The sequence below is a fragment of the Anomalospiza imberbis genome, unplaced genomic scaffold, assembly GCF_031753505.1.
Source record: "Anomalospiza imberbis isolate Cuckoo-Finch-1a 21T00152 unplaced genomic scaffold, ASM3175350v1 scaffold_139, whole genome shotgun sequence".
Taxonomy (NCBI): Eukaryota; Metazoa; Chordata; class Aves; order Passeriformes; family Viduidae; genus Anomalospiza; species Anomalospiza imberbis.
In genome coordinates, this window is record NW_027099774.1 from 197,925 (window position 1) to 206,971 (window position 9,047).

At 55.4% G+C, this 9,047-nt stretch overlaps 1 long non-coding RNA gene across 1 annotated transcript; it reads left to right on the plus strand.

Annotated features, from left to right (window-relative positions):
* The first annotated feature begins 259 nt into the window (after positions 1–259).
* On the plus strand, positions 260–1,202 carry LOC137466104 (uncharacterized). The gene is made up of 3 exons (XR_010994989.1): positions 260–435; positions 691–840; positions 1,029–1,202. It is a non-coding gene; the product is annotated as an uncharacterized lncRNA (long non-coding RNA).
* Positions 1,203–9,047: the final 7,845 nt, after the last annotated feature.

The following is a 9,047-nucleotide window of genomic DNA, read 5'->3' on the forward strand; positions in this document are numbered from 1 at the left end:
TGAGGGCATGGTTTTCCCAAGCAATGAGTGGGTTTTTTCCCGTCATGGTCGGGCCTTGACAGGACTTCTGCTGCCCTCTTCCAGCACCAGTGGCTTCTTTTCCATCCCCGAGTCTGTACACAAGTCCCAGGTGCTGGCGAGAGGGCAGCGGTCACCCCGTGTGCCACTGGGGCAGCCCCCACACACCCAGGGATGCTGGGGCCAGGCTCAGGGAGCAGCAGCGTCCCCCTGATGAACCCCATCTGTATTCCATAGGAACACGGTCATACAGCCCACCAGAATGGACCCAATTTGGCTGGTACTACGGCAAGCCAGCTACCATCTGGTCCCTGGGCATCCTGCTGCACCAGATGGTCTGCGGGGAGCACCCTTTCAGGAGGAGCCAGAACATCAGCTGGGACCATCAACTCTCGCTGCCACAATGGCTCTCTCAAGGTGGATCCTCATCTCTGGCCACGGGGGGAATACCAGTGCTGGGAGACAGCAGCAGCTCGTCAGCATCCCGCTCTGGCAGCTGCTGAGGAGGTGGCACATGTCCTGCTCTCCTGCTCTCCTCCAAAACAGGGAATTGATGGGGACATTTAGGCCCAGCTCTGAGCACATCCAGCATGGCCTGGGCACGGGAATAGTGGGGCAAAGCCAACAGGAGCCTTCTCCAACTGACCGGCGGTTTCTGGTTTCTCTGCCCAGAGTGCCAAGATCTGATCAGGCGGTGTTTATCCATGCTGGACTTGGACAGGCCCTCTTTAGAAGAGCTGTTCTGTGATCCCTGGCTGCAGGATATTGATCTGCCCTAGAAGAAGGGAGAGAGCCACAGGCACGCTTTGATGCAAGGCCCTGGTAAGTTACAGCTCCACACATGCCTTGGCAATGAGAAGCAAAGGAACCCAGACATTTTGTCCTGCCTGTGTCACTGCCCAGGGGTCATCAGATGGGAACACGCAGCCCTTGTGCTGGAGCTCAGCTGCTCTGCCTAGCACTGGTGGCCACCATCCGAGCTGGTTTTGCTTGTCCTGGTTCCCTGACAGCTGGGGCCCTGGGCAGAACCCTGACAGCCTGGGCTCACCCCAGGGAAGGAGAAGGAGCCCCTGGAGAAGCTGTACCAGGTGGGGCTGCTGCTGCTGGGGACACGGAGGATGACATCAAGGATGACAACCTCTTCCTCCACCTGGTCACCGGCAGCTGAGGATGATGGACTTTGATTCTGGCACCTTCTCCAAAGCCAGGCTGCACAGGGAATGTGCAGATGAGTCCACACGCAGGGGGATGCTCCCAGATTTGGGCATTGCACAGCCTGGCCAGGAACCAAAGGTTCCCCCCTTTGCTGGGGCGGATGCAGCTGATCCTTCAGTCGGCTGCCAGGCTGCTTTTGGCAGGGCTGGGGGGATGGGCTGGGGTGCTGATGAAATGGGAGTGGGCTCCTGGCCCTGCCAACAGCCCCAGCACCCACCCTGCCCCGGGCTGGGGCTGGGGCAGCCAGCCCGACACAAACAAACCCCCATGGTGGGAGCAGAGGTGGGACTCCAGAACCTGTGCAGGGGCTGCTTTACTTTGCAGGCAAGGAAGGGCTTGGGCTGCTCCACTGCCCCTGTTTGCTTGGGATCACCGTTATTTTGGGGGGCAGTGCAGGGGGGAAGGGAGCAAGCCTGGGCTTCCCTCACCTGTGGGTGGGTTTTTCCTTGGCATGCAGGGGTTGGGCCTTCCTCAAGCCCCTGACTGAGACAAGATTTTTGACCTTTTTTCTTGTTCCCCTTTTTGTCTGTAATCTATTTTCAATAATTTGTTGTGTGTTTTTCTAGAGGAAGCTTTCCAGGTGGGGTCCAGTCTGGATGGGGAAGTGCTTGGGAGCAGCTGTGGCGTGGATGGGCCGTGCCCTTGGAGAAGGCTGAGGACATCGTTTGGGACCAGCTTTTCTTCCAGCGTGATGTGGGTCTTGTCTGCTTGGCATGGTGGGATCAGAGCTTTGGGGAGATGGCAGCGAGCACAGGAGCATCCTGCTCTGGGCAGCTGCTGAGGGCTGGATGTGCCGTGGCTGGCTGCAGGCTGGGCACATGTCCTGCCCTCCTGCTCTGCTCCCAAAGGCAGCAGGGATGGGCAGCTCTGGGCACAGCTCTGGGCACGGCCAGCATGGCCTGGGCACCGCAGGCGGCTGGGACAAGGGGACAGGAGCCTTCAGCTGACGGGCGCTTTCTGGTTTCTCTCCTTGCAGCCGGGCTCTGCGGGTGCTGAGGCTGCTCTGGGCTCTGCCAGGGCTCTGCTGGAGCTCAGCACCGGGCCGCAATCAGCCAAAGAAGAAATGGGGTGACCTGCAGCACAGACCTGCTGGAGCATTTCAGCAACACAGCTCAAGTGTGCAGAGTGTACACCTCCAAGGACAAACATGACACCACCCAAAAATTAAACTTGTTCAATAACTTCTGAAATGAAATCAATCTGGGATGACCCCAAATGACATTTTGCAGCTTGCTCAAGCTGTAGCTCAGCCCTTCTCTGAACTGTTCTCTCTCCCACCTGCCTTTTACTTCCCAACTGCTCCCTCTTGTCCCCCAGTGAGTTCCCAGCCCATGGCAGTCTCCATCACACCGTTGCCTTCCTTGGTGCCCCTCACCATGAGGAAGGCCGAGCCCCAGGCTTAGGGACTCATCCTGTCACTGGCTGAGGAGCAGCAATGTCTCAGAGCTCCAGTGGGATTTTAGTGTCATTCAGAGCTGCTCTCCAGCCCTCAGCTCTCCTCACTGCTGAGTTCCCACTCCCTTTTCCTCGTCCTTGCAGGAGGATGAGCTCAGTGAATCCCCTTGAGCCTCCCCACTCTTCCCAGCCCACGCACCCACCTCAGTTATGCTGAAGCTGCAGCTTCTCTGTCTCCTGTGGCACACCAGTCCAGTCCCCTGTGCGGGGAGCCCCAGCCCCAGAGCACAGCACTCAGCAGTGCACTCCGGGCTGGAGCAGCTCCCTGCCAGCCCCAGCCCAGGGACCCCTCCAGCCCCGGGGCTTGGGGCACCGTCAGCACCCGCTGCTCCAGCCACCGCTTCTGCTGGCCCTGACAGCAACACCCAAAGTGGGGCTGATCCCGAGGGAGCAGCAGCAGGGCCTGGATCTGATCCCTGGATCTTCGGCTCGGCTTTGGAGCCCTGCCAGCTCCAAACATCCCCCCAAAAAAATCCCAAACTCAGGCACCCCCCAGGATAGTTGGGCCGAGCTCCCCCTCCCCGGGCACCTGCGGGATGGGGGCGATGCTCCCGGGGTGCTGCGAGCTCAGGCAGCGCCAGGGCCACGCGATTCCTTCCCTCCTCTCCTCCGGCTGCTCCCTGCTGCCGCTGCGCCTCTTCCTCCCTCCCTCCTCCTCCTCCCCCGCTCCCAGATCCTGAACCGTGAGGGGAAAGGAGCGAGGAAAGGGCGGAACCGTGAGGGGAAAGGGCCGGGGCCAAGGGGACGCGCTGTCCTAAAAAAGCCCGGTTTGACCCAAAATCACCCAAAAGGGCATCAAATGCAGCCTACATCCACATGGTTCGGCCTGACATCAACCAAATGGGATTAAAAGTATCCAAAGGGCTCTAAAATCCAACCAAAGGGGCTTAAAACTGCCCCAGGTGTTTTATAGCCCTCAAGAAATGGCTTAACATCACCCGTAAATCTTTCAAATGTGACTAAAATCCACCCTGAAAGTATCTGGTCCAGCCTAAAATCATCCAAAGGTATCTAAAATCACCAAAATGTCCCTGACACCAACACAAGAAGACCTAAAATCACCCTAAAAAGGCTTGGTTCAAACTAAAATTGCCCAAAGAAGCAAAAAACCCTACTTAAACGGGCCCAAAACACCCAAAAAAGGGACCTAAAATCACCCACACAGGATTAGGATTCACCCATATGGGCCCAGTTTTTCCTAAACTCACCCAAATGGGCCCCAGCCCCACCCCCATGGGCCTAAAATCACCCAAAGGGGTCTGAAATCCCCCCTAAACCCCACCAGATTCGGCCTCAAATCAGCCACAGGGGCTGAAAATCCACCCAAAAAGGCTCGGGATCCCCGCAAGGGATCTGAAGCCCACCCTAAACCTGCCCGGTTCGGCCCAAAATCCCCCAAAGGGGCCGAGCCCGAGGCCGAGCCCGGGATCGGCTCCGGGGTCGCTCCGGGACCTCCGCTCTCGCTCCGGGCAGTTTTGGCCGCGGCCCCGGACGGGCCTGGGCGGGACCGGGAGGGACCAGGGAGGGCTCGGGAGGGGTTTGGGCATTTGGGGCTTTTTTGGGCTTTGGGGAATCGTGTTGGGAGTTTACAGGGAATTGTTGGGGTTTTTGGGGAGAGTTATTGGGTTTGGAGGGAGTTGGGGGATTTTGGGGAGTTTGGATTTTGAGGGGCTTTATTGGTGCTTTGAGTGGGAAGTTGTTTTCCTGGGGGTATTTGGGGGTTAATTGAAATTTTTTGTGTTTTCTTTAGAATTTTGGAAGGTTTTACTGGGATTTTGTGGGGATTTTGTGGGATCCTCTGGAATTATTTCTGGGGTTTATTGGGATTTTTAGGGGATTTGGAGGCATTTTATTGGAATTGTGGGGGCATTTAGTGGGATTCTTTGGGGATTTGGGTTTGTTAGGAATTTTAGTGGGGATTTGGGGGGGGTTTGTGGGTTTTTTTGGGTGTTGCCAAGACTTCTTTGGGTCTCGTGAGGATTTTGTGGGGCTTCTTGTGGTTTTGGAGACATTTTTGGGGGGGGATTTGTGGGGTTTAATTGGGATTTTGTGAGCTTTTATTGGGATTCGAGGGTGTTCTAATGGGAATTTGTGAAATTTAATTGCGATTTCATGGGGTTTATTGGGACTTTCAGGGGTTTAAAGCAGATTTTGGTGCCTCTCGGCCCTTCCCCAAACCCTGGGACAACTCCAAAGCCCCCCAGAATTCCTCTGAAACCCCCCCAAAATCCCCCAAAAGTCCCAATAAAAAACTCCTAAACACCAAAGAATCCAACAAAATCCCAGTGGAACACACCAAAATTAAAAAAAAAAAAAAAAAAAAAAACCTCCCAAAAATTTCAATAAACCCCCCAAGAAATAACCATCCCAAAACCCTAAAAAAATCCCCAAAATCCAAAATCATCAAATCCCACAAAACCCCCATAACCCCACAAACCCAGTAATTCTCTCCAAAATCCAATAATTCCCCCTAATCTCCCAACAAAATCCCCCAAAGCCCATACATGCCGCCAAAATCCCCCCAAAATCCCCCCTGAGCCCCCCAGACTCACCGTGGGCCGTCCTGGATCAGGGGGCACCAGCCGGTGGAACAGGAGCCGCTTCAGGGGGCCCGCGGAGCTTTTTGGGGAGGGGGCACCATGGGAGACCCCCCAAAAACGGGGGAGGGGAACCCCTGTGGTACCCCCTCCCCAGAAAGCCCCCTCCCCCGGTTCAGGAATAGCCAAACTCAAGAAAATGTAAACCAGGCTTGACTTTCCAGAAATTATTTTTGGCCAGGTTTAGCTGCATCCTCCAGGCTCAGGATCACCGGTGTATTTGCAGGTTTTGCTCTGCATCATCAGCCTGCCCAGACTCTGCTCGGTGTTTCACAAATGGAGAAGACAATGGACATTGTGCCAAGCTTCCTTGCAAACAGCAACACCTGCATCAGCATGACAGAAAAGAAGGAAAAAAAAAAAAAGAAAATATTCACCGGTTAGAACAGAGCCAGTGTCCCACCATCTTCCCCTCCACTGTTATTATAGAGGAAAACCTGGGCCTAAAGCTTCCACCTCTCAGTTCCTGATGCTGTTTGACTTCAGCCTTGACTCCCCCTGATCTACCTGACTGCCGTCCAAGTGGGGCTGGGGATGCTCAGCCTGGAAAGAGGAGACACTGGGGAGGCCTCACTGCAGCTCTGCAGGACTGGAAGGGTCCCACAGGAAAGACGGGGACAGTGTTCAGCCGGGCCCGTGGCAACAGGACAAGGGGGGATGGCTTTCAACTGCAGGAGGCTGACTGAAGTTGGATCTGAGGAAGCTGCTCTTTTACACTGAGGCTGCTGAGGCACTGGCCCAGGCTGTGCATGCCCCATCCTTGGCAACAGGGCTGTGAGCAGCATGGGCTGGGGAAGATTGCTCAGCTCGGAACAAGATGCTCTTTAGATCCACTGTGATGTCACAGATGTGATGTTCCAGATGGAACCTCCAGCGTCCAGCAAAGAGCACAACACAACCACTGGCCCTTGTGTCAGCCCACCCTGTGCCAGCCCTCGTGCCAGCTCACCCTTCACCATGCTCCCTGTCACCCTTCTCGTCACCTGCGCCCTGATGCTCCCATCAGTCCTGAAAGCTCTCTGTTGCCTGGATTTTGTCATCCGTCCCTGCAGGATGCTCACATTTGTCCTGAGGAAGGTACGGTGCCATTCCATGGAGGTGGACACCCCCCAGCTGCCCGGCTGGGCTGGAGTTCTGTGGGGATGGGGTGGGACAGGGACCCCACTCTGAGGTGTTGCTACCTCTGCAGGCTGTCACAGACAGAGAGGACGAGATGGAGGTGGACATGCAGGCTGATAGAGAGGAGGAGATGGAAGTGGATGGGGAAGAGAGTGGAGACGAAGAGATGGAGGTGGACATGGAGATTGATACCGAGGAGGAGATGGAAGTGGATGGGGAAGAGACTGGAGACGAAGAGATGGAGGTGGACATGGAGATTGATACTGAGGAGGAGATGGAAGTGGATGGAGAAGAGAGTGGAGACGAAGAGATGGAGGTGGACATGGAGATTGATACTGAGGAGGAGATGGAAGTGGATGGAGAAGAGAGTGGAGAGGAAGAGATGGAGGTGGACATGCAGATGGATACAGAGGAGGAGATGGAAGTGGATGGAGAAGAGAGTGGTGAAGAAGAGATGGAGGTAGATGTGGAAGAGGAGATGGACGTGGAAATGGAAGAGTACCTTGAGGACATGGACATTGATGAGAAAGATGAGGAAGAGGCCATGATCTTGGGATGAAGACCAATACCAGCAGCAGGACAGGCATGTGGTCCCCACAGGCAGAGCGGGTCCCCTGCTGCCAGGCTGGGACTGGGCTGGGTGGTCCCTGCTCAGGGATGTGGGACCCGGTGCATTGGGTTCTGGTGGCCATCCCCAGCCTGTGCTGCGCTTGCTGGGCCAGCCTGGGGGCACATGGAAGAGCCCTCTCTGCCTGATTGGAGTGACTGTGCCTCTTGCTTTTCCTCAAGGACCGATGGAGATCCCGGACAGAGACGCCACCCTTTTGTACATACGTTGTAGAGTTTGTTGTTGTCTTTAGGCTATAGGTTTTAGGGTTTTTTTTTGGCTTCTGTAAATACGTTTCATAGACTTTTGTTAGATATGTTCTTGGGTATATACGTTCCATAGATAGTTGTTGTTACAAATATTCTTACAATGTAAATGTGTTCTGTGTTTTCTTTGCTGTTTTTCTGAAAATAAACAAGCTTTATTTTTCACACCCCAGTTCTCTTTCCATTTGCTAAAGGCACAGGTAGCATTTGCAAAGTTGTGGTTTCCGCTTGCTCCAGGTTCCCAGGGCTGGAGGTCGGTGGGGGCGCTGGCACAGCCACAACCATGTGCTGCTACCCAAACCAGGGTAAGCTGGACCACATGGTGTCGCTTAACGAGGTTTCTATAGCAGCACACAAAAATTAGGTTCCTCAAGAACTGTTATTCCCTTTTCCTCTCGATGCCCTCGGGCTGCAGGTTGGGCACCAAAATCTGTCTTGGTTTGAAAAGACAGGTGTCTGCTAAGGAAGGCAGGAGCCTTCCTGGAAATGGAAAATGTAAACCCCCTCCCTCCAAATTATTATAATTTTGAAAGTAAAAGGCTCTCAGGCAAAGATATGGGAATAGGAATAACAGTTCTTTACTAGAAAAAGTTAAAAGATAACTGCAATAATACAAACAAACAAAAAAACCAAACTGCTGACAGAGTCAGAACACGACCTGACACGCTGTGGGTCAGGGTGTTGGTAGCAGCACCCCAAACCCAGCTGGGGGAGCGGAGGTTTGGGGGGAACAATTGGAAGGGGGTGGGAGAGGGGGCACAGGGGGAGGTGGGACCCACTGAGGCTTCCCCAGGTCACCCCAGGACCCCCAGGCCCCGTCCCAGGCCCCCCAGTTCCCTCCGCAGCCCCGGCTGAGGGGGGCTCAGCCCAGGAGCCGCCGTCGTTCGGGGCTCCCCCGAGGGCAGCCAACGGGAGAGCTCCCGGCTCAGAGAGGCCCCAGCAGAGGAGGGGATCTTGTCCCTCCTCGAGGGCCCTGAAGGGTCTTCAGGCCCCTCTGAAGAGGAGCTTTTCTCTTTTTAAGGATTTTTGGGGGGACCTCACCACTTCAAGGGTGTTTTTTCCTCCCCATTTTCAGGTGTTTGTGGGGCCACAGCCCCACAAGCCCCTTTTCAGGGGTGATCATGACGGCTTTAAGTGACATTTTTCTGGGGGACTCACTCCAAGCCGCTGTAGGGGATGTTTTGCCCCCCAGGGTGGATTTTTGGGGTTTAAGGGCCCCCGCTCTGGTCGGGTCCCACTCTAACTCCCCTGAAGTGGCCAACACCACTCCTGCTGATTCCGGCAGCGGAGCCCGGGGAGGGTTGGGAGTCCTGGGAGGATTTAGGGATACCTGGGAGGGTTTGGGGGTCCCAGGAGGGTTTGGGAGTCCCGAGAGGATCTGGGGGTACCCGGGTGATGCCAATGATGGTGATGGGGACCCCGTGCTGAGTATAAACTTTCGTGAAGAATTCCTGGGGGGGTTTTGTCTATCTCCAGGGTTTTTCGGGTCCTGGTGGATTTTGGGGGGATTCCCAGGGGGGTTTTAGGGATTCCCAAAGGGGGGGATTGGGCAATCCCAGGGCAAACCCAAGGCTGGTTTGGGGTACCTACCGGTGACAGAGATGGGGAACCCCTGCCAGGACCGAACCTTCTCAGGGGGGTCTGGGGCGTGCTGGGAGGTCTTGTGGGAATTTTGATGTCCTGGGAGGGTTTGGGGGGTGTCTGTGTGGGGTTTTTGCGGTCTTGGGGAGTTTTTGGACGGCCCAGGGATGGTTTTGGGGTCCCGGGGAG